Genomic DNA, 26,261 nt, shown 5'->3' with positions numbered 1-26,261 from the left:
TTTGTGGAAGTTCTTTACATATTATGGCTGCTAATTTTTTAATCTGTTATATACATGTTATTAATGCTTTCTAGGTAGGCATAATTTTAACACCTATCTAAAAGTGTTTATAAATAGAATTTTTCTTTTCATCCTTCATGTTTTTATATGCATGTCTCTTCCTCAGGGAGATCTTTTTTGACCTCCCAGATCAGATCGGTTCCCTTGGTAAACACTTTCAGGATACATAGTGCTTTTCCTTCATTACATCTGGCATAATGCTAATTAGCTGTTTGCCTACTCATTATTTAAATCCATTTCCCCTGTCTGAATGTGATCTCCCCAAGGTCAGGATTGTGTTTAATCTTAGCCCACACTTTCCCCCAGATCATAGCGCTAACACGTGGTAGGTACAAAATAAATGTTTGCTCAGTGATCATATAAGTATGGAATAGGACAGACCTGAATTCAAATCTTAGCTCTTCCCCTTTCCTAACCGTGACCTTGAAGAAGTCTCTTAAACCTCTCACTTAGCCTGTTCCCTTACCTATAACACACTTTGTAATTCTAGTTTCTGCTTGTTCTACCTTTTTGTTTAATTTGATGTTAGAGTCTAGTTTTTAACTCTCTTCGTTCTAACCCAGAATTTGGTCTAAATTAAATCTTCTTTTAACTCTGTCCAGAGACTCTGTCTGGATTCTTACTAGAAAAACCAGAAAACTACATTCACATTGAGGATCTCTTGGTCTGGTCCCCGAGGTTAATATTAAATGAGATTCTGAGAACTCTTTCTTGCTTTCTCAAAGAGTGGGCAGTTGCATTCACATTTTTTTTTATCGTGGTGAGATCTCTTACCTTTAAAGAAAATTATTTTCACCCTTTTTTGATCAAAGGAGCCACACAGCTTTCCTAAAATGCTAAAGAGAAAATGCTCCTCAGATTTCCTTGGACAGTAAGGATGGTAAATTGCTATCAGCCACACTGCCAAGATATCACCAGAGAAAGCTGGAATACCAAGTCTCATTCTGTCCAGAATCACTTCGCCAGAATTTTAGCTCTGAGAGAATAGAAATATGTTCAAAGAAACAAAAATGCCTTAAGTAATCATGCTTTAAACAATGCTGTAACCCAAAGCCGGTATTAACTACTGAAGCAATTTTGAGCTTTAGCGTCAGATAAAGTTTGCAATTATCTCATATCTATGGGGCAAAGTTTATCTAAAAAAATCTTCAGTTTAAATAGGCACATTCATCATGGTGTGGATCTACTAGTTTATACCACCAGATGAAAAGCAGTGCACTGTTATAACCCACACATGGTGGGTAATACTAGGACTAAACCAGACTTGCTTCAGGGCTTGACTACTGATGATCAGACAGTCCTGATGCTTGAGGGGAAGATCATACTGGATGCCGGTTTCTGGCTCCAGTTTCCATGCTGTTCAGAGAGTTGTTGGATGTCCGTCCTTCTTTGCCTAAACCACAAGATTATTGAAGATAATGGTACCAAAGGCAATTAGCACATTGCTTCTTGACTCTGTTGACTTACTTCCTTATGATAACTTTCCAGAAGTGGAAGTAGCCTCTTTATGACTCTTAGTATGTGAATTTATCTTAGTGTTTTTCCCCAAGGGTGGCACACATTTTCAGTGCTGCTGGCAAGTCTGTATGCAGTAATACTAATACCAGTAACAAAATGGCTGGCTTCTGTTTTTTGAGTGGTTATCGTGTGTTGGGTTCTATGCTAAGTACTTTGGACATATTATTTTTTCTGAACCTCACAACAACCCTGTATGGTGGGCACTACAATTGTGCCTGTTTCTGGATGGAGATGAATGAGAGTCAAAGAATCAGAGAGGCTGAGAAAGTTGCCTAATGTCCCAATGCTCACGAGCGTTGTCTCTCCATTACATGTGAAGTAATCGTAGTAGTAACTAGCAGTAACAGGGAACAGGTATTGCAAATATATACCAAGGAAGGTGTGTGTAGACATTACATTATATATTATGTATACGTTATCTCTTTAACGTATGCAGCCCTATCACTCTAACTTTATCTGCACCAGATATCATACTTCAGATTTTCTTTCTTCTCTTTTTCTTGTTTAGTGGGTACAAAATCATCCCTTGGGATTTTTAAAAAAATGTTTCTTTCATTCTCTTCTATTTTATAGCTTCATTCATCAAAATCCTAAAAGTGCATTGCATCTATCTAAAGACCAGCTCTCTGTCTTAGTCTTACGTTACCTTAATTTCCTCATCTTGTAAGGATTTAATGAGTGAAAACATGCAAAGCATTCAGAGCAATTCCCAGCCCATATATTGAAAGCAGCCTAGTAAATTTAGCTATTACTTAATAATAACCTAATAATAACCACTCAAGCATAACCAGCCATCTATGGTTGAACTCCTGCCCAGACAAGAGACCAGCTGTTGCTGGATGCATATTTAACCCCTTGGGGTGATTACACCTATGCACTGGCCAGTCCCTTGTATGATGTCAGCTCTACAGTTAATTAATTCTGGTGCTGGCCTGCCCTCCCTGTGAAAGGACTCTCTGCCCTTCAGTTCAGTGATTCATCATATCACAGGCTGCTCAAGATCTTTCTTCTAAGAAAAGCTACTAGCCTAAAAAATGAAACTTCTAGAGCTCCCTTTTTGACAAAACAGGTCTTACTGAAGTGAAGCTTGAGGAAGAGAATTATAAAACTGACTCTGTGGGCAAGTTAATATCCCAGGTCCAGAGGGAGAGGGCGAGGGGGAAGTTGTCAGTCACTCCTTCCCAAGACATCCCAGATTGGTCTCCCTTTCAGGAATGATATCAGTTCAGGTAGTGCCTCTTTTTCAATCAACATCTTCAGTTGCCAGATCAACAACATCCTTCTTTTTTTTTTTTTTTTAAACTCATCAAGAACACACCTGGGTAAGTCTCTGGGCTGTCAGGTCTTCAGTTTGAAAAGATGTGTGAGGTGGGTGGGGCGCATTCTCCTTCCAGCCTCAGGGACCGCCAATGTTCAAAATCTGACAAAAAGGCTAGCAGTAAAATTTAAATATTTCACACCTATGTTTTATTTTTCTTTCTGTGAGAGCTCTCTGCTTCTGTTTCCCTAGTAATAGGATAAGGGGAGAAGTCTGAAGCTTTAAGGACATCAACATTGAAAATACCGTGGGGCTAGTTCTTCAAAGAAGGGAGAGAAGAGAAAGTGTCTTTTGGGTTTCATGACAGGGTTTCTGGGAGTAGTCCTGGCCCTGCTCCTTACTGAGGCCTGGAGCCAGCCATTTAATTTCTCTCCAGAATCATAGATGTGGAAAAATGAGGGAGTTGATTCAAATCGGTAGTTTTTAAAACTTTTTAATGCAGTGGCACCCTTTAAAAGAAAATCTGTTGAAACTCTGATGCATAAAACAGAGAAACTGAGCTACTCTGATGGGCCCAAAGTTCTTGGACCTTCATTTCACATATTCCTTCCCTTCCTTTTCCTTCCTCCAATCACTCCCCCATTCTCCTCTTCTGGCAGCTTCTGAGGCACCTTTGAGGAACTCTTGGACCCAGATTATCTCAGTTCCAAAATCACTGTTTTCAGCAATTCCTAAGGTTTTACTAGTTCTCAAGATCTGTGATATTAGAAGCCAGATCAATACTGGGCCACCTAGCATGGTGTAGAAGAAAGACAGTCACCTTGGGAATTAAGTAGACTTGGGTTTCCATCCATGCTCTGCCATTGAATTGCTGTGTGACTTTGGACAAGTCAGTTATCTTCTTTATAAAAACCCTTTTGTCTCTATGACAAAGAGATAGGCGCTCTTTACTCCCTGCTGCTTCAAACACGTGTGAAGAACTGTCTTTGAATCTGATCAGTTCAGAATATTCTTTCAGAGCAATCTCTCCAGTGATGGCAGCTAAACGAGGCAGGAATCAAGAACACATCCCATGAGGAATATTTGCATGAGACCCAGGCTAGGAGACAGACAGAAATGAAGACACTTCGTTGGGTGGGGAAGCAGGAATACATGACTGCTTTCATGGCAGGAAGTGCTCATCAGGACTCAGTGATCATGATCATCAGCTAGCATGAGTGAGATGCAAGACGTTGGAGGAAGTCTCTCCAGCCTTGCACTATTAAGCTGGGGATGCAGAACCCTGGAGGAGACCGTCTGACTAGATCAGCTTAGGTCACAATGCCTGCTGCACTGAGGACCTGGCTGTGCTAGGCTAGATTATCATGCCAACCCTTACCTCCTCCCAAGTAACAGAATTATACATCCACAGTCATTGCCATGTGACTTTGTAGTTCCTTTCACTAAATGGTATATTTTTGTGTCTTGACTGTATGCAACTATGTAACTTGCTTTGGACAATCGAATGAGGTGTAAGTGACACGTGTCTATTCCTAGTCAAGGCCTTCCCTTATTTCTTCTTGTTCTTTTGTGCCTCTACTTCCAGGAGAAGAAATGCCTTTATTGTTCAGTGGAAATAAAAGTCACATGAAGCAGAGCCATGTAGCTAAGCCATCCCCCAACAGATTCTGTAGAGAAATGAGTGAGCTCAGCAAAGACCAACAAAGCCATCCCACCTGACCTATAGATGGGGGGGAGGGGGGAGAAAGCTAATATTTATATACAAAGAAGACTTGGGGGCTCTTACGTAGCAGTTGCCTGTTTTCTCAGTGAGGTACAGTGTCTTAGTTATCTATTGCTGTGTAACAAATTACCCCAAACGTAAAGGCTTAACATGATACTAAGTTTTGATGATCTCATGCAATTTCTATGGGTCAGGAGTCCAGAAGCAGATTAGCTGAAAGGATCTGACGTGGGGTTTCACATGAGGCCAGAGTCGAAGTGTCAGCCAAGGCTGCCATCTCCTGAAGGGTTGTGTGGTTTACTTCCAAGATGGTTTACTCACACAGATGGCAAATTAGAGCTATTTTTAGACAGAGTGCCTCATTTCCTTGTCACGTGGACCCCCTCATCTTATGATTCCTCATAACCTGGCAGCTGGTACTCCTCACAGCAAGAGATTTCCCAAGGGAGAGCTCAAGGAGGAAGCCTCAATGCCTTCTCTGAGTTAGACTAGGAAGTCACACACCATCACTGTCACAACTTCCTGTTCCTTTGAATAGAGTCCCTAAGTTTAGGCCTGACGTAAGGGGAGGAGAACTGTGCTCCACCATTCAAAAGTAGCAGTGTCAAAGAATTTGTGGACATATTTTGAAACCCCATGGGCAGGTATTAGATTAAGTGATCATTGAATCGAACAAAGTGCAGGAGAGGTAGCTCCCCCAAATAAAATGAGATAATCCTCCCCAACAAAGTATTTGGGTAATTCCCCAAAATGAAATGCTGTAGGAAGAAGACATGGAAGCAGAGCAGTCAAAAGATAAACAATAGTAAACACAAGGGGAGGAAATACCCTGTAAAGTGGGTTAGGACTCCCTTGGTATGACCCAAGGGAAAGGAGTAGGGCAGTGTGTGTAAGAGCTACAGCAAGGCAGGATGGCTTGGCATATTGTGATGGGAGAGCCTCTGAGATTGTCCAGCAGAAAGCAGAATTAGTGGGAGAGAGGCCAATGGCAGAGGCAAGGTGGGGGTACCAGAACTAGATGTAACAAATACAAGACGTTTAATTATGATGCTGATGGGGAAGATATTCCAGCTTGAGGGGCAAAGGTATATAAGACCTACAGTGCTTTAAAACCTATAATGCAGGTGGAGAAATGAAGAGAGATACCAAGATGGGACTCATGCACTCATACAGAGTGATGAGGACGTCTAGGAGGGGAGCTACAAGTGAAAGGCAGTGCAGGCACCCAGGAACATAATTGGGTTTGCTGATGAGTGGCCTGCAGGCAGTACACTCCACACACTGGCCAGGAATCAAATAAATACTTGATAAGAGCCTCTCAGTTAAGAGCATGCTGTTGCTATGGTCAATTAGAAGTAAGAAGAAAAGGATGGTGATGCCCATGACGTTTACCACCAAGTGGAACTGTACCACGGTGAGGCCAGAAAGGCTACTCCAGCCTTGGCGCTGAGGCTTCCCTCTTTCCCACCAGGTGAACTGGCTTAGGGACAAACAGCAAGAGAGTAGTGGGGAAACACAATATAGCATCGTCATCTGCTCGCTGGCTTACCTGGGTTGTCGGTGCAAAGTCTGAATATTATTCACTGTGAACTGTTTGGAGTGTCTTGCATCTAGCCCAGAGCAGAAAACAAACTGTGGGACCAAGTCAACAATAGAATCAAGACTGAGCTGTTCTAGCTGTATTCTGAGCTGTATCACGAAGGGATAGCATGTCCCAGGTATGTGCGTGCCTCCATGGCAGGCATCGCTAGCTGACTGCACTTTTTTTGCAAGTCTGAATGTGCCCACGGGAATCCTGATGGGAGTCAAAATGGTGCTCCAAACAGCGACTACCAGTCGATCAGAGTTTTGATGCAGGGTGACCCCTGTTTCCCATCCCTAGCATTGGTCTCTCTGAAAGCTGAGGAATTCTTGGCCAGTAGGAGATGAAGAAAGCAGCGTGCTTGGCAATGGAGACACCAGAGAACAAAGTATTCACTCGTCCACTGATCCTCAGAGACACCCATTGCTCCTTTGAAACAAAGAGTCCCCTGCTGTTCATCCTTAACGTCGTATATTTAAGCCTATCTGCTCACAAGGGGACAGCACCACTGCAGAGGAAGGGGCCCCTACTCTCCTAGTTAAGGATGCAGCTGGAAGCAGGGAAGGGGGCTTGAAGAAGGACCACTTTCTAGATCAGGTGCTATTGACATTTGGGGAGGGGTAATTATTTCTTGGGAAGGGCCGTCCTGTGCATTATGAGATGGGTAGCATCCTACCCTCTAGACGCCAGGACCATCCCCCTACATTGTCACAATCAAACGTGTCTCCACACATTGTCAACTTTCCCAGGGTGTTTAGGGGGATGCAGAATCTCCCTCAGTTGAAAACCACCGCTTTAGATGATAAAAAAAAAAGTCACAGGACAGAAATTCAGTGTGCCTTCTAGTTCCTATCTCAAAAATATTTTTAACCAGTGTCCATGGTGAAAAGAGCAGTGAAGGATTCTAGAAACTCTGTCTTTACATCATTGTCTTCTGCACGAACCCCTCCAGCAAAACCTTAACAGGAAGAAGGGCTGGCCCATTTGTGGGCATAGCTGGGGAGGCTCCCTCCCATTCTGGGAGCTCCAGGATGGAGGACGTGGATGGGGTGGGGGTGTGCCCTCACTGAACAAAAGGAAGATGAGTAGAGCCACAAGTCTTAGGTCATTCCTGCCTTCAAGCCTTTGCTTGAGCTGTTCCCTCGGCCTGGAGCTCTCTTCCCACAGGTCTGGGTGTGGCTAGTTCTTTCTGATCTGACAGGGCTCTGTTCAGATGTCCCTTTTTCAGAGACTGCCCAACCACGGATAGAGCATCCCCTCAATCACGCCTTATGTCATTATACGGTTGCATTTTCTTCCTAATATTTAACCTCTGAGTTTGTTTTCTTATTTCATAGTTCTAGACACTCACCAGAGTGTGAGCCCAGCTGGAGCAAGGACTTTGTCTTTTTCATTCATCGCTGTATCCCTTGTGTCAGGCACCGAGTGACAGCTCAAGCAATATTTGTTGCACAATGAGCCAAGTATTGTGTGCTTGACGTAGTTATTACAAGTGTGATGGTAATGCCAATGCGGAAATACAGGGGGCCGGGGGAGTGAGCACACGGCTTGGAGACCTAAACAGTCTTGTAATGTGAAGGGAAAATGGCCTCAAATTTGAGACCAGGAGGCTCTGGCCAGGAGAAAATACTCAAACAGTAAACAGCTACATGTATATTTTAGAGCATATATATTAATCCATTTAATCTTCCCAATAACCCCACAAAGTGGGTGCCTTTGTTGGATGCCATCGCCATTTAACAAATAAGAAAACCAGATGGGTACCCGGAGGCGGAGCTAACTTGCTCAAGGTCACACAGCCCATGGCATGGAGAGCTGAGATAGGAAGTTGAGTGTTCTAGTATTACACCCACATCATAACCATCACACTAACGGAGGAAGACAGAGGAGTAGCACAGTGGATGCCCCAGAGGTGAGAGAGAGCGTGGAGATGTTGGGAAGATGGAAGGAGTCCAGATGTTCAGAGAACGAAGAAGAGGGTGGCAAGTGATGAAGTAAGCCAGATGGAAAGGGACGTGATCAAGGAAGAACTCATCAAAAGACCACGTGTTAGCAAACTCTGGGAGTCATCCTTAATGGACCACAACTCTTACAGTGCAGATGAATGTCAGCAATCCCATAAGCTGTTGGATGGATTTAATTTCTTATGACCGGGTCCAGTTTATCCATTGGTAATGTTTAGAAAGGTGTTCACAGTAGCTGTCCTACCTCCAACCACCATTTACAGGGAGAACAAAAACACGGAGCCCAGGTGCTGAGCATCCTGGTTTGTTTTATTTTTTGAAGAAAAGGCAACAGAGCATTAGTTTTTATCCTGGAATAGATGGTTTGTCCAGCTGTAGACGCTGTAGAAAGGAAGCTGAATGTTAATTAGATGTCAACAGTAATTATGGTGATTATGTTTTTTGAATAGCTATTGGGAATAGCTGGATCCACATCTAGAATGTGATGTGAATGACATTTTAATAGTTTTTAAGAGAAAAAGAGAGCAGCCTGTTACTAAGGAAATTACAGTGAATAGAATTGTAGTAAAATAGATTTCTTAACAAAGGACTGTAACAATGGTAATAGTCACACATGAAGTATATAGTATATCTTGAGGAAAATTGTGAAAAAAAAAGTTTTTGAGACAGGATCCCTTACTTAAAAGAAAACCAATTATCTTAAATCCTTGCCTCAAGGTTTCATTGGAATGTTTTAGGCTGTAAGTACCTTTCTGATTTTTCTTGGAACTGGGTCATATCACAGATTTTATAAACCTATCATTTTAATGATATTTTAATTACATGCTTTTTATCTACTACCAGGACTCTGGTTCTGCAATCACTTTTATGATCATCCACTTCATAAGACATTTTAGTTTATTTTTAGTATTTTTTTAAAATTGTAATTTGGAGTATCGATATTTAAGGCAGATATTTATTCTATTTTTTTTAATACTGAAGGAGCCCTCTTTTTTATTAAATAAAAGTTCTTGATTCTTTTAAATAGAGCATCTACTTCATGTATTTAACACATTTCATATAAACCTTGAGGGTAAGGCAAGATTAATCTGCCCTCTTGAGCTGGAATTTAGAAATCCGCAGAAGGGAGAGAGAGTGCTCTAATTCTTTATGAGCACATATCGCAGCCAGCAGTGTAGCATTTACTTTGTCATCCATTCAGCAAATGTTTGTTGGAGACCTACCACATGTCACGTATCGTGGAAGAGCAGTGGGCAGTAATCCACACAACTATTTGGTGACATTCCTAAGGAAAAGAGCATGTTACCATCAGCATTAGTGGCTGCCTACCTCTGCTCCTGCACCCTGGGTGATCGCTGTCCCTCCTCCTCTGTCCCAGGTGAGAAACGTGACTGGCATCTAATGACGAACCAGGTAGGCTCAGTCCCTGTCCATGACCATCCCTGGGATGTCTTCAGAATTCAACAGGCAAATTGTCAACGCGCTGAATAGTCTAACAGAAGAAATACCTGAAGCTGTGAGATCACGTGGGTAATATGCAAACAAGGGTTAAGGAAACCTTCCTGGAAGAAATGGCCTATCAGCTGATAGGAAAGTGGTACCAAATGTGAAGTAGGGCAGGAGTGGATATCAAATGCAGAGCACTGGAGACAAAAGCCCGGTACTCACCCGCGGCAGCGAAAATAGTTCTGGAAGGCCAGGCCTGAAGGATGGAAGAGGCTACGTTTAGTGCTGAGTTTGGCTCAGACCAGAGCCTGTGGACCACATGAAAGCCAGGACTTTATCCCGAGCAGTCAGAAGCAGATAAAGGGTGTTGAGCGAGAGTGAAAAGATCAGATTAACTTTCGCGAAGGCTCCTGCAGGCTGCCATGTACTGAGTGGTTTAGAGAGACCAAAGGCTGTCAGCAGGGAGAGAGGTTAGGGGGCTCCTTACTGTGAGATCCTGGAGAGGACATGGGGGTGGCCAGGGCTAAGGGGTAGAAAAGAATAAATGGATTTGAAGACAGCATTAAGTAACAGGATCCACAAAGCTTTGTCTACCGTAGCTTGGATTCTGTGTTCCTAGAGAGCACTGCAATGTGTTGTATTCAATAACAACAAAATGGTCGTAGCAATCAAAATGATAGTGCCTAACGGGTGTTTACTCCTTGAAAGGCCCTTTTGATCAGCACGTCTTATTTAGTCTTCACACCACAACCATGAATGAGACAGAGTGGGGTTCTTCTTCCCGCCTTATAGAGGGAAAACTGGGGGCCAGAGAAGTGGGCTCTCTTGCCCAGGGTCACAACCCTGTGTAGGTGGCAGAGCTGGGGTTTGGGCACTGGCAGTCTGACGCCAGAGCCCATGTCCTTGCTGGAAATAAATCTTGGAGAAAAATAACATGCAACTTCTGAGTCTTGAGGTATGTGGGTAAAGAATGCAGTTTTTCACTACCCATACCCTGTCTGCTTGTCAGGACCAATATCCTTGTGTTTTCAGTAAGATTTATTCCTTTTGCTATAGAGGAAACACAGTTTTGGGGTGAGAAACAGAAAAAAGAAGGAGGAAATCAACTATTTCACAGCATAAGCCTGGGCTAGGTATCCAGTACCTTCTCCGTAGCAGGTCCTTTACTAGGTGCTTTATTTTTATTCCTCACTGTGTTCGGTGCAGGGGATGTATTATTTTTAATCTTCCAAGAAACTCTAGGAGGTGGGTGGTATGGTTTAATTTGATGGATTCAGAACCCAAGATTGACAGAGGGGTAGCTTTATGGCCAAGGTCATTCCACTAGGACAGGGCAGAGCCCAGCCTGGCTCTTGTTCTTTTTCCAGAGCACACCAGTGCCTCTCAAAGAGGAAAGGAAGGCAGAGGTGTGCAAGGCAGGCAGACAGTGGGGCAGAAAGAGGCAAGGATTCTGAAAGTAGAAAAAAAAAAAGAAAAAGAAGGAAAGCTTTATTAAGTAGAATTCGAAGCTGGACAATCTCACAAGCGGGTCTCATCAGAATAGCAGGATTCTCCTCTCCTGACATTGTTGCCAAGTTCCTGGATAACAGGAGTGTGTTCTGTTGACTTCAGTGTCCCACTCACAACTCCACAACGGTTAGAAGCCAGGACCAGAACGTAAGTTCCAGTCTAGATATTTTGACTGTGGGTAGAAGTGATTTGGTGCCCTTTGGGTTGTCTAAGAGCAGTCTGCATTGAATACTGGAGACGCCAAGGACTGTCAGCTCACTTCTGAGTTTTCCTGGAGTAGAACATGCCTAGACTCAGTCTACCTATCTTAGTCCCAGGATCTTAGAACCGGAGGACTGAAGCACGGGTAGTTTAAACGAGTTATTTACTTATTGAGAGTCACACAGTTACCTGGTGGTAAATCTGACAGAGTTTTTTTCCATTGCATCTTGGCTTTCCATGGAGAAATCATGTAAACAGTTTAGGACGAAGCCATTGCAGCACAGACGACGAGTGGTTCAGGAGTACCAATGCTGTGCCCAGCTGACTTCTTTATGCCTGTGACTCGCAGAGTGCCTAACTTACAGCAAGCTCTCAAAAAAAAAGAAAAAACTTGAATGAACGAAGGATAGCAAGAATTATGAGCAATTAATTCCTGTATAATAAAAAAGATAGTGTGGTGTGGTGGTCAAGCCTATGTATGCTGAGACCAGACTGGCTAGCTACGTGATTGACATTTAGCTCTCTTGACGTCAGGTTTCTCATTTATATAAATGGAGATAATACTGTTGTAAGATATTCCACTTAAAGTGCTCAACAGGGCCTGACGGATAGTAAGTGCTCAGTGTGTTAACTGTTACTTATTTGTCGGCTTTAAAACTTACAAGTGAAATGCCTTACTGGGTAATCTGACATCGTTTCCCAAAGGTACCTTTGCTCAGGACAAAAAAAAGTGCACATTCAGAAATTATTCTTTGGGGAGGTTGATCCAAGGGAGCAATCTAGCCTTGTTGGGGAGCAAGATGATGGGGTGAGAAGAAAGGGTACTCAGATGTTAGACCCTAACCCAGAGTGGGTGTCTCCACTCTCCCACCCAAGGACGGATGCTGCGGCTCTCCCTTCACCAGCACCATGTTGATGTTGATGTAACTTGGCTTCTCAGAAAGGCGACATGAAGTGCTCACTCGTGGAAGTTCGTAGGCTTTGGCGTGGCTTCCCCTTGGCTGCGCACAGAGAGCCTTTGCGGTCTCCATGCTAACTCTACCCTCTTCTCCTCCTCATGAAGTCTCTCCTCTCTGACTACGCCAAACTCTCACGGGATTTCGAGCCCCTCTACTCTCTCTCCCTCTCTCTCATCTACCCCATGGGGCTGAGTGACCCTCATCTTCTCTCCCTCCAGATGGATCGATCTGCAGTTTTCTTTCTTTTTTTTTTTTTTCTCTCTGGTTCTGGTAAGGTTATAGCATCACCCTACATCCTTCATGCATTCCTCAGAGGCTTCCATTTTGATTCTCAAAAGTCCTTTCTTCTCTCAACCACATTCCTTATATACCAAAAGCCGTGGGTTTCAAAGCTATTGTTTCTGATGTGGGCTTCAAGAATATATTTTGGAATTCAGAAAAACTGAACACCGATTTTGTTGTTGTTTTTCTCTTTACATTTCTGCTGTAACCACACCAGTTCTCCCTGGGGCAGTGTGGTGCTTCTGAATAACAGGTAGAAGGGTCCTAATCAAGGAGGGAAGAAAAGCACAAAGATCGATGCTCCAAGATCATATCTTGCTATAATCACGTCTGCTCATTCTGAGTCCCACTTTCAAGTTTCAGCAAGTTGGCTCCTGTCATTGACTTAATGATGACACTGATCCCTGGGCTCGGCTATTGTGCCCTTACGAAGACGTCGAGTGAGGACCGGGATGATGAGGGTTTCCTGAGATTCACACTCGTTCTTCACAACCTCCTTTGGTCCTTATTTTTAAAGATGAAAAAACTGAGATTCAGAAAAGATGAGGCTATCATTTTCGCTGTTGGTGACATGTTTTCAGCTCCCCCTTTAAGCAGTCTTCTACCCTCTTGGTGATAAGTGTACCTATAAAATTTACAGGTAATTTGGTAAATAAAATATGAGTAGAAGTGGTACCTGTAGCTTATGGGTGGGAGCTCTCAGAGCCAGTCCACAATTCACCGTGCTCTCTTTCTCTGTTCCTCAACGGTGTTCCAGACAGTGGAAATTTGATTCACTTACATCCTGCGATAAGGATGACATAGAGCAGAGCCCTGCCCGACCCTCCATGGATAGGTGGCAACATACAAGAAAAACGCTGGGTCTTAGAGGTTGTTTGTTAACCCAGCTTAACCTTGATCATCCTGATTAATACAGAAGTCACTCATTCATGTAATTAATTATCCACTTATTCATTCAACAAGTAATTACTGAATATCTGCTATGTGCCAGATATGGGCTAGGTACTGCAAAAGCAAATCATGATACTTGTTTTTATAGCCTCTGGTAACTTGTTCACCAAAGTCGTGCACTTAATTAAATGATTAAGTTGGGTTTCGTACTCAAACCATTGGATTCCAGAGTTTGTCCTCTGAAACGTTGCATTCTACTATTGCAAATGGAGATTTCTAGAATAGTTTACAGTTGGTTTTAAAAGTCTCTCAGGGACTGGGTCTGGTCTCTCTTAGACAGCGTAGCAGGCTAAATTCCTCTGTGTTGTTCGTTCAGTTGTAATGGACAAAGTAAATTAACTTAGACTGACCACCGAAGAGAGGTTGAACAAGCTGCCGAAATTTCAGCCATGTTTTGTGGGGAGAGCATTGGTCCTGTTTTCTGGCTGCCTAGCATCGTTTAAACACCATGTTCTGTTTCCAGGGTTTTTGCATTTGATGGCTCCCACCTCCCATGTGGGAACCACATTTCCAGCTTCCTTTACAGCTAGAACACAGGCACATAACAATTCTCCACCAAGCTGATTTTCCCACTTTAGACTTTAAATTCAGACAAGAGCAATCTGGGGGGAAAGGCTTACTGTTGAATCCGTTTAGCTGGGGAGGGCATCAGAGAGGTCCCTGGTGTTAAGGAGAGCAGTGATGGCAGTGCTGAGTACCTTGCAGGGGTGTGGCATCTGTAATGCGGCTGCAGTGTTGAAAGCAGCTCATTCAGTAGCACCAGTGCTGGGAGGAGCAGCATTTTTCTCATCAGGCTAGTTTGGGAACATGATTTGGGGCATTATTCCTGGAAATTTGGCATTAAGCCCAGTTCTCTAAACCTCCCAATAATTCTGTGAGCTACCCACTATCCTTTAATGAACTTGTTTTCTGCTTAATCAGCCACAGTCAGCTTCTGCTTCTTGCAAGTAAGAGCCCCAGCTGATGCAATGTGGGAGCTGAGTCAGAAAAGTTTCAAGCCAGATCCTGGGAAAAGGGAACAGCAAATGGCGACTCCAAAGGTGTGTGGGTGGGTGGGTGGAGAATTAGAGATGGAGAAATCTGAGATCACAGGTGGTAAGGGTTGGAAAGGAGGTGAACCTTAGATTCCCCAGGAACAAATTGGCCTCCTTTTGCAGGCCCACAACTGTTAGATGTGTTCGATCAGTCATTCAGCAAACATTTATAGAGCACATACTGTGTGCCTGACCCCGAACTGGGCAGTGGGGGATATAATGGTGGACAAAGCAGGCTTAATCCCAATAGTTTTATGTAATGGGAAGGCTGGTCATAATCAGATGATCACACTAATGAACAAAAGACATAATCACAAACTGATTATAAAAGAAAGTGATATTCTAAGTGCATGTAATAGGATGACAGGACCAAGTGTGGGAGATCAGGGAAGCCTTCCTGAGGAAGTGATTTTGGAGCTGAGATCAGATCGGAAGGAACAGTAAGGACTAGCAGGGGGTGGGAGGCAGGAGAAGAACATTCCAGGAGACTTGAACAGCATGTACACAGACACTGAACACAGAGTGAACATGGTTTATTAGAAGAACTGTGAAGCTGATGAGATTGAAGGGAACAGAAAAGGAGATAATGGAGTGAGATAAGGCTGTAGTGGTACAGGGGAGTCGGGGAAGACCATATAGAGTCTGAACCTCTATTAAGGACTTTGATCTTTTTCCTGAAGTCAACAGGAGGCCATCGAAGAGTTTTAAGTCAAGCAGCAACGCTGTCCGATCTGCATTCTGAAATGCTGTGCTGATTAGGGTGGGGACAGTGTGTGTGCTCGGGGAGTGGAATGAATACAAGAAAGTGAATTAGGAGGCTACTGCAATAGTCTGGGCGTGAGTGGGCTGCTAGATCAGGCTAAGGCATTGGCAGGAGAAATGGACAAGGGTAGAAGAGTGAGTATAGAGACAGAGAGGAGGAAAATCAGTGAACTTCACGATGAGTGAGATGTGTAATTGGTAGACCCCAAGTTTTCTGACTTGAGCAGCTTGTGCAAGGACCATTGGAATAACATCAGTTTGGACAACAAAGAGTAGGGACAGTGTCTTGTACATGCTGAGACTGGGGTGTGTTTGTAACATTCAGAGGAAGACAATAAGTGCATAGGTAGTTGAATGTGAGGATCTGAAGCTCTGTGGAGAGTTTTTCACTGGAGATAATTCTCTATTCATCTTAAAAGCAGAATCTCCTGTTCATCTAATTTGTCCCTCCTTCTTTTCCTCTCCCCTTTGGTAATCATGAGTTTGTTTTCTATATGCGTGAGTCTATTTCTGTTTTGCAAATAGGTTCATTTGTATTAATTTTTAGATTCCACGTATAAGGGATATCATATTGTATTTGTCTTTCTCTGCCTGACTTATTTTACTAAGTGAAATATTCTCTGGGTCCATCCACATTGCTTCAATGGCCGTGTTTCATTCCTTTTTATGGCTCAGTAATATTCCATTGTGTATATTTACACCACAGTTTCTTAATCTGATATATAAAGTAGATAAGCAACAAGGTTATACTGGATAGCGCAGGAGATTATACCGATTATCCTGTAATAACCTACGATAGAATATAATCTGCAAAAATGCTGAATCACTGCTACATTGTACACCTGAAGCTAACACAATATTGTAAGTCAACTATACTTCCATTAAAAATAAATAAATAAAATTTTAGAAACCCCACAAAAGTGGGGGAAAAAATCAGAATCTTTGGAAGCTACAATCTGACTAAATCCACACTGAAAAACCCAAGTTTGATACACTGACCCATTTACTCAGTGCTGTTTTATTGAGCATATACCTTGCAGCAAGTCCTGGGCATACAGAGACAAAAAAGGGACAATGACTTAGAGGAACGTATAGTGTAGTTGAGAAATGGAAGGATCGATACACAGCATAATGAGATGCAAGTAATGGAGGAACGTACAGAAGTCCTTTAAAAGGCACATTTTGGAGGGCATATTTTAGGGCTGAGGTACAAGTATGAATTGTGTTCTAGGAATTAGGGACAGCGCTGCAAAGGCTTAGGAGACTTCAGACAGTACGTTGTTGGTAAGGAACCACCAGTATTACTAAGTAAGGCTGAAGCAAGGGAATGAGGGGCTGGGCAGTAGTAGGAGGCTGGAGATTGAGGCAGAAGCTTGGTATCAGCAACCCTATAAACATTTTTAACTTTAACCTAAAGACTGCCAGCTGTCACAGAAGCATTTCAAGAATGGGAGAATGGAATCAGACTTGCGTCTTACATAAGTAATTCTGCCGGAGTCGTGGTGGACAGCTTTACCAAGAGATCAAGATCCAGTACCCACGCTTGCTCTCTGCATCTCTTTGGTAGGGGATTTTGTATTTTATTAGTGCCTTTAGGGTTTCAAGTATCCGAGTCATTATCTTATCTCATTTGAAGCATGGCAATTAAGAAGTGCTACAAATCAGTGTACTATTATACTTAATCCTTTTCATGGTGAAATTAGGTAATGATCAGAAAATGACGTTGGCCTGCTCACTTGTTAGAAGCCATAAGATAACCACCCTCATTAAGCAACCATTTTCTCATCACAAAGCAGATTGGGAACAAGGTACGGTGAGTCTTTCATTGCTCTTTAAATGATGTGTGTTACCTTCTGTCATATTCCGTGACTCGCCGTGTCCTGGCCGTAGGTGACTTGAACTAGGAAGGTCTCTTATCTTGCTGAAACAATTTGCCAAAGACTCAGAGGGTAAGCTGTCAGTGAGAACGGTGAGGTAAAAGTCTGAGTTGGATTGGTCTGAATTTAAAAAATGAGTCCATAATTGAGGGGGAAAAAAATTCTAAGAGTCCCTGAAGGCTTATGTAATGGCTTATTTGTTCCACCAATAGAGCAAGACAGAAAATTCAGTTCTGCTAGTTAGGTTAAAGCCGTTTTATGTTCCTCCACCATTGACACAGGGGATGAGGACAAAAATCAAGACCAGATCCTTAGAACAAATAGAGCCCCAGGTACCCGTTCAGCAGAGAACAGTTATGCTAAGCTAGAACTTTAAATAGCAATGCTGTGGGTGCTGCTGGCTTACCTCGTTCAAATCACGATAAGCTATTGCTGTCTGTTACACGTTACATGTCTGTTACAAGTGGCTGGCAGCTGCTGCTGCTGGTGATTGCTGCTTGGGAGAAAGGGGAAAACGGGCTGGGAAGAAAGATTCCCCACCAACTGTGTCCTCCACGCTGCCCGGATGCTAAAGGGTCTGATGGCTGTGAAAGTTAGGAGGGAGCTGAACATTAACAAAAGAAGTGATCTTTTAAAAGCAAGGAGCTGCAGTGTCATCAGAGAAGGAGACTTCTCCATGTATTATTTTTTTATTAACAATTGGAGGCAAGAATAAGAAACTCCTAAGAGGAAAAACATATATATCTCTGAAATAAAAACAAAGAGCCTTGGTAGTTTTTTTTTTTTTTTTCAGACAGGAACTTGAGTATCTTGATTGACAACCTCTGTTCTGAAGCCAACATTGTGAATAAAATAATAATTCTTATGTGGGATGAAAAGCCAAGGAGGCTTACAGTGGTTTAATAACAGCTTTCTGCTGGCTGAAAATAGAGTTGACAGTAATTAGTTGCGTGTTTCTTTTTTCTTAAAAACATAAAACGTTAAATATCTTTTTAAAAACTCTCACACAAAAGAAAGCCATCTGATGAATTCCTTACTCTTTGGAGTTTTATTTGTCTGTGGATGTTTCACCTCAGCCTGGGGTCTAAGTCTACTGAATTGGAAGAAACAGGAGAAAAAGACTTTGCACAACAGATCTGCTAAGTGCCTTCTTCATCCTGGGAACAATGATAGTGCCATGTCATCGTTGCTGGAAAAAAAAAACCAAAAACAAAGCTATCCCTGCCTTTTCAATATTGCAATTCGGAAATATTGCGAATATTCAAGGTGATCACAAAATCTTTCAAAACCAACCTCCACTAATGAAAAACTGGAAGATTTACTCCCTAAATATTTTGAAACATTGAAGATCAAATCCACCTACTGCTGAGTTTATTTTTCTTGAAGTTAAAAGTGTATTTGGGGGTGGAGATGTGTGAGTCTTGTTGCTGACTGACTGTGTAATCTGCAGCTTTTCAGCTTAGATTTATACTCATTCGACCAGTATCATTTGCACATACGATGACGCTAATTAGCCAAAATGTTCATGCTTAAGTCTTCCGCTTGGGTGTGCATACTTTGAAATTTACCACTTTCTAACTTACAATAAGGTAGTAAAGGATTTTCCTGTGATCTCCGAGCAGTGAAAAGTCCCTAAGCTCAGTCAGTGATGTGCTGCAGAAGGGTTCTCCTGGCTCCCAAGGGACAGTGGTTAAATTATCAAGGATTTTTGTGAGCTGCTTGTTAAACACATGGTCATCATTAAAAAATTAAATCGTACAGACTTAAAATTGAATACGTTACATGAAAAGCATAATAAACACTTAAAATTCCCCATTTTCTAATTATCTCACCACCTCTTACTGTTCTCTCTGCTCTTAGGGTGATTCAGGTGTATTGTATCAGCACATTTCAGGTCACGCGGCTGGCTGTAGTAAGAAGCTCAGCATCATATTGTACTTCGTTCTAACTTATATGTGTTTATGTGTAGCCACATCTACACACTCATACATAGAATGTACATCAGACGTGCCTGAAGTACAAATGTTATCGCTGTTCTCAATCTTTCCACCCAATAATGTGGGAAGTCTGGTTGCAGCTGCCCGGGTGTGTCTGTGTTATTCATGTGTGCAGTGTGGTGAACGTACTATGCAATCGCATTCCACTGCGAATCTCGTCCCGACACCGGGTTTGAAGGTGCACCTGGGTAGCTTGAAATTGGTCATGCTGGGAGCATTCACACCAGGGTGACGGGGCGAATGCTGCAAATCAGAGTTTGACTTATTATTCTGTTGATTGTCCAAAGCTGAGATTGGCACCCTATGGCAACCTGAAAGTTAAATCCTGTCCCAGAGAATTAAGGCTGTTTTTTATGTTTATTTAAAAGTTGTTTGTTTTTTTTTTCTTTGAAGACAAATATGTGACAGACCATATGTGGCAAACTTTTTCTGTAAAGGCCTGGTAGTAAATATATGAGGCTTTGTGAGCCAGGATGTCTGTCTCAACTACTCAGCTCTGCCTTTCCGGCACAAAAGCAGCCACAGACAGGACGTAAACAAATGGACATGGCTGAGCTCCAATGAAAATGTATTTACAAAATTTATTTACAGCTGGTGGGTCTGACTTGACCCCCTCCCCCGCCAGGCCAAAGTTTTACAACCACTGGTGTAAGTACTAAACAGGCATAGCTCACTATATTCTGCAGGTGTCCTTCTAATTGACAAATCATAACTGTAGTAATACTCTTTGGCTCTAAGCAATGCCCTTAAGGAATTAAAAGCGTCAGTGCAAAAAGCAACACAGCTACCTGGCATCACTTAGCCGTTCCATTAAAGGAAAATGCCATCTCTGAAGGCTTTTGGGGCTGTTGTGTGATGGCAGTTGTGAAATGAAGCTTTGTGGTTTTAAAACCCTTCAAAGTTGTCTGATTCACTAAGCCACACAGGTAACTCACCAAGCAATAGAAGCTTACAAACAAGACACGGACGTGTCCACTTCTTCAAGCCACTGATCTTTCAGGTGATCTAAATAAAGCCAAATGTTTAGGATGTACACTTAACTTTATTGAGATTCTGTTCTGTTGAATCACTGAAGATCACATTTCAGTCCACATGGCTGTCTGTAGTAAGAAGCTTGATATTATATTGCATTTCATTCTGTTGATAATGAGTGTGTTTATGGATAGCCACATATACACCCTCATGCACAGGACATGTATCAAACATGCCTAAAGCATAAATGTTAACACTGTGCTCAATCTTCCCACCCAACAATCTGGAAAGTCTCATTATAACTGCCCAGATTTTAGGCTCATGAGCCACACAGATTTAATGGAATATTTGGTCTAATAGAGACTTAATAGCTCATACGCATTGTTAATTTTCTCTTGGAGGGCAGCATTTATGGACCTGTCCATTCTCTCCACTTTGTCTGGAGTTCCTCCACATGCATCCAAAAAAGGAAGAGCACCTCGGTAGCATCTCACCTGTCAGACTCTTACGTATTTGAGGCCTTGTGGGAAGGGTCACAGCCAGTCCAGGAGGCTCTGTAAATAATCAGACAGTGTAAGTGATCATACACCTACTGGATGTGGACTCAGAGCCCACCTGAGGTCTAGGTCTGGCCTTGCCTCTAGGTCACTGTGTCAGCCTGGGCTAGGTGTTTCCCTGCCTTAGCCTCAACACTGCTGTAACCATTAAGATGGAAATAGGACCAGACAAACTCTCATGTCCCTCATAGCTCACACACTGTGATGTCGGATATTTACTTCCCAGGCGCATCCTTACTGCTCTGCCCGCCTTCCTGGGCTGAAGGAACGTGGTGCGATGCAGGGGGACAAAGCAGGGCTGCCCCAGAGGGGGAAGCCGGCAGCCCGCATGTCTTCCTATTGGGTCTCCAGCCTGTTTGGTTTGTCCCACAGAATGTTCAGTGTTTAATTTTACATCATGTGCCAAAGGTTAAAAGTCAGAAAAACTCATATTAAAGTTTGGATTGCCAGCTTTTCTTGAAAAACTGAAAGATCTGGCAACCTTGGTTGGTCCCCACACTTCCTGATTGCAGTGGTATCTGGGAGCTGGTGGCAGCTGCCCCCACGAAGTGGGTCAGGGTGGTTATAGGATGTCCATACCTTGAATACAGACAGTAGAAGATGACTTTCCTGGAGAGGCATATGGAATTCTCGTGTGAGGCCTCTACTTTCTAAACAGGAGAGAGAGAATATCGCTGTGGAATCAGCTCATAAACAACACTAAGAGTAGGTTCATTTTCCCTGTGGAAAGTAGTCCACTTGGTGAAATTACAGTTTCTTCACATTAAAACTTTCCTATAGAAATAGCTACAATGGCTTGCACAAAATTTTAAGACCCTATCTACATAGGAATAGATCTAACAAAGAAAGGGTAAGATCTTTATGGGAAAAAAATTGCAAAATTTTATGAATACATCTAAAAGAAGACAAGAAAAATTGGTTAGATTAAAAAAAAAATGCCCATGGGCGAGAAGACTCAATATTGTAAAGATGCAGATCTCCTTGAATTGACCTATAAATTCAGTGCAATTCTAATAAAAAAATGCATCAAATGTTTTCAGGTAAATTTATTCTCCTTTTTATCTAAAGAAGTAAAGTCCAGGAAAGGCCAAGATAATTCAGAAAGAGAAGATGAAAGAAGAGTAAATGTCATAAAGGTCATAGAAAGCTTAATTACAAAGATACTGTAATTAAAACAGTGTGGCATTGTTTCACTAATAATCAGATACACCAGTGCGTCAGAATAGGAAGGGATGGAATCCTTTCCATCAGAATGGAAAATAGATCCTTGCATATATATGAATTTCTGTATCTGACCCTGAAAATCAGTGGGGTAAAGAATAAACTATTTGATAAGTAGAGTTAAGAAAATTGACTTTCTTTACAGAAAAAATAATTTCATTCCTACCTCCCTTTATACAAAAGTAAACGCCCAAAAGACTAAAGATGTAAATGTGAAAACCAAACTCTAAAACTATGATAAAGGAATTAGGAAAACACCTTTATAACCTCAGGTCTGGGAGGGGTTTCTTAAAACAAGTGATGAAAGCAAACATTTTTAAGATCAATTAATTAGACTTTATTAAAATACAAATTTTTATGTGACAGAGGATGTCTTAAAGTTAAAAGGCAATAATCAACTAGGGAAAGATATTTTCAACGCGAGTAATGATAAGCAAAGAACTTGTATTCAGAATACATAAAGAACTCTTACAAACCAGTGAGGAAAGAAACACAGAAGAACACGATAGAAAAATGGCAGACGGGAGTAAAAGGCAACTCACAGGGAAGGACATGGAAGCAATTAATGAAATATGTAGAGATAATCAGTCTTACCAGTAATCAAGAAAATTCAAATTAAAAGAAAAGAAATGGAAACATATATCCACACAGAGACTTGTGGTTTTATTTGTAATTGCCAAGAAACTGAAAACGACCTAAATATCCATGAATGTAGAGACAAAACGTGGTACATCTATACACTGAATAAAGAAACGAAGAATTGATAAACAACAAAATGGGTGAATCTGAAAAATTACTATGCTGAGTGAAAAAAATCCAGATCTGAAAAAAAAATACACATATATGGAATGATTCCATTAATTTAAAAAATCTATAAAATGCAAACTAATCTGTGGTGAGAGAAGGCAGATCATTTGTTACCTGTGTATTCATTTTCCGTGACTGCATGACAATGGTAAGAAACTTAGTGACCTAAAGTAACACTTAATCTGCCAGTTCCCATGGGGCAGCAGTGAGCTGGGTTATCTGCTCAGGCTGAAATCAGGGCTGCAAACTCTTCTGAGGTTCTGAGTCCTCTTTCAGGCTCTCTGGTTGCTGGCAGAATTCAGTCCTTGCAGCTGTAGGGTTGAGGCCCTAAACTCTGCATGCAGCTGTCTTTCTCTGCTATGGGACCATCTCCACAACGTGGCAGTTCAGTTCTTCAAGGCCAACAAGGAGAGCTTGTCTGCTTTTTTCAAATCCTGATGGCTTCTTTCTCTGACCTTTAGAAGCTCTTGTCAAGGGCTCACATGAGTAGATCAGACCCACCCCGGGTGACCTTCCTTCTGATTAGCTCAATCAAGTTAATCCACTTGATTGGGGACCTTAAGTCAACTGATTAGGGACCTTGATTATATCTGCAGAATTTCTTCACTTTTGCTACAGAGGTGACGTGATCACTGGAGTGCTTTTCCGTCCTCTGTGCAGATCCCACTCACGTTCAAGGTGAGAGGACCACACAGGATGTGTACACCAGGGGGTAGGGAAACTGGAGGATGTCTTAGAATTTTGTTTATCACACCTGGGGACAAAGGTTGAAAAAACATGAAAAGAGATATTTATTACTCCAATTTTATTGTAATAATTATTGTTATTACCTCAGATGTGTTTGTATCAGGTAGGAAAACCATTCCATGATCTGTGTTTATTAAAAAAGAAAAGGCAAGCTTGAATTGTCTCAGTTTAATATACCAGTGCCCCGGGAGAGGTTTATAATCACTCTATAAACAAACCTAAAATAATGCACACAGTGTTAACAGTCCCTTAGACAATATGGGACACTTTGGAGAGTGGGGACAAATTCATCAGTTGTACTGAACATCATGCTTAGGCAGGAGAATTTTCTCTCCCACTCTTCATAAATCCAAAGTCAGATCTCATCGCACCACTCTCTGTCTAGTGAGGAGAGAGAACAAAGGAAAAAGTGTGTATGATTGATGGTTATCTTCCTCCTTCAGCCCAGTCAAGGGAGGGAGCCAAGTAGAACACAAGAGCCCGGGGGCAAGTTTTTAACACAGGGGTCTTTGTTACTAGTGTACGTGCCTGATCCCCGTCACATTGGATCCAGCCTTTTAGGAGGGAGGAGAGGGGAAGGGCAGAGTCTGCCTACCTCTCTCTGGGTTTTCCTACAAGATAAAATGCTTGTGCTGTTGAAAAATCCTGTTTTCACAGACTAGTACTTGCAATAGGGGAAATACTTCTGATCTAATCAGGAAAGGAAGGGAAGAGTAAATCCTATTTGGAGACTAATCCACATTTTGCTTTAAAAAAAAAATGAGCAGATATTCATTTGCACAGAGAAAAGACTGGAAGGGTAGACTCTTCACCAAGAGAGTAGTCATCTGAATGGCGAGATTCAGTAAATACGTCTGCATTTTACAGACCATAACAGACTTTATTTGGAAGATAATGAAATGGCCAGTCCTTGGTGTCTGAGTGATTCCCTGGGCTCAGCAAAGGGACCACGTTTCCAGAACCCCCAAAACAAGGGCCAACACCGGAAAATATGGACTCATTTTCCACCCCACCTTCACCGGCTGATCAGCTGCCGAGAACAAAGGCCACGTCTCCAGTACCTGGTGAACAAATGCGGTCTTGCCTCATGAGCTGATTGCTTCTCTGAGGTGCTCACCGGTGTATTTGGGGAGAAGCTTCGAGAACAAATCAAGGATAAGTCCTTCTATGAGACTGAAGAGACACGAAAGAATCTGGATGTCGTGAAGGAAGCAATGGTTTGGGCAGAGGAGGCCGCTGCTGAGGTTACTGGGAAGCTGGGCAAACAGGAGAAGACACACTTGAAGGTGGACATGATCGGCTGGCTGCAGTTCCCTGGTGTCTTCAGAAAACAGCAGCAGTTTCCTGGGAGTGCGAGGAGCAAGTGTAAAACTCAGAGAGAAGGGAAACCAAAAGCCCAGGAGGCTCCTCAGGAGGATGGAGTGGAAGACCCGTCTCTCTCTTTCTCCAAACCTCAAAAGCAAGAAATCCCTTCCCAAGGAGGAGCTGGTTAGTACTGATCTTGACGAGACAGCTGGCGGTGGAAATCTTGCCAAGAGGAAGAAATCTTTCCCCCAAGAGGAACCAGTCAGTGACCCTGAGGAGTCAGGGCCTAAAAGAGCGTGCTCAAGAAGAAAGAGGACATGCTCAAAGGAGGAGCCGCTCAGCAGTGGACCTGAACAGGCCACGGCCAGCAAGAGCAGCGGCTCCAAGAAAAGGGGAAAACTCTACCTCAGGAAGCTGAGAATGGACAGCTCCCTGATGGGGCGTAACTTGCGTAGATGTTTCCCAAGCCATCCTCTATGTGCCAACAAAAATAAAAACAAATCCATGAGTAGGAAAAAAAGAAGATCATGAAAAGAAGCAGGTGTCAGTTAATTTAGTATGATGGGTATATGCATTAAGGATTGTTAAATGCAGACATGAAGGTGGCTCACAGCTCGAGCACAGGGCTCCCCACGTGAGAATACAACTCCAGGTACTCCTCTGCCAGTAATGGTGCTAGGACCACCATTTTAAAGCTCTTACTATTTTCAAGCACATTTCTAAGCGGTTTGGTGGAGAATATTTATTCCTTATGGCAGCTTCGTAAAGATCTATTCCCTCTAGACTGTTTGCTACAAGCTGAGGCTCTGGAATCAACCTGCCTAGTTTCAAATTCAGGCTTTATCCTGCACTTCCTGTGTGACCTAGACAATCTAAACCCTCTGAGCCTCAGTATCCACATCTGTAAAATGGACATAATAATAGCACAGACATCACAGAGTTATTATAAGTAATAGATGAAATAATGGAAACAGGGTCCTTAAAATATCTTGGCATGTGCTAGATGTTCAGCATTCAAAAAAAAAAAACTCTGCTATAATTATCCTCATTATGTCGATGAAGACAGTAAGTCTCAGAGAAGCTAAGTTATTTTCCAAGGTCACATGCCTATAACTAGAAAAACATTCAAACACAACTGTCAACAGTTTAATCCTTATTCTTGGACTTACTTTCATTGCTAAGCCACCTAGAGCTTAAGACTTTACAGATGGTTAACTTGGGTTGGAATTTTTCTTTTTGTCTCTGTAAATAATTTGACTTGCTTTGAGCTGAAGGTGAGCTTCCAAATTAATTTAAAGTATTTTTTAAATAACTCTAAAACCCTATCAAAGACTTCCAAGACTACCAAAATAAATATTCGTGTTGTGACATCTGTCTTGACAGCTGCATTTCTTGAAGAAATCACAGGACAAAAGAGTTTTTTTCCCCAAACCTCGAATTTGGAAGACAAAAAAAGTCTCACACCATTTGTTTGAAAGGATAAGTTATATGAAGCGGTAAGCCCTTTATCTTAAAAAAATGTATTGCAA

General features: G+C 42.3%; 1 protein-coding gene and 1 long non-coding RNA gene across 2 annotated transcripts in view; one reads left to right on the top strand and one right to left on the bottom strand.

Moving 5' to 3' along the window:
- SYNPR (synaptoporin) overlaps window positions 1-26,261 on the top strand; it is a 273,164-nt gene that overhangs the window by 85,051 nt on the left and 161,852 nt on the right. The window lies entirely within an intron of this gene.
- Window positions 13,093-17,543, bottom strand: LOC116657095. The gene is made up of 3 exons (XR_004312068.1): window positions 17,533-17,543; window positions 17,100-17,203; window positions 13,093-13,127 (listed from the first exon to the last, which is right to left on the bottom strand). It is a non-coding gene; the product is annotated as an uncharacterized LOC116657095 (long non-coding RNA).

This window comes from Camelus ferus, chromosome 17 (assembly GCF_009834535.1).
Source record: "Camelus ferus isolate YT-003-E chromosome 17, BCGSAC_Cfer_1.0, whole genome shotgun sequence".
In the NCBI taxonomy this organism is placed as follows: Eukaryota; Metazoa; Chordata; class Mammalia; order Artiodactyla; family Camelidae; genus Camelus; species Camelus ferus.
The sequence above is the reverse complement of the archived record's forward strand: the minus strand, read 5'-3'. Positions and strand labels throughout refer to the sequence as shown.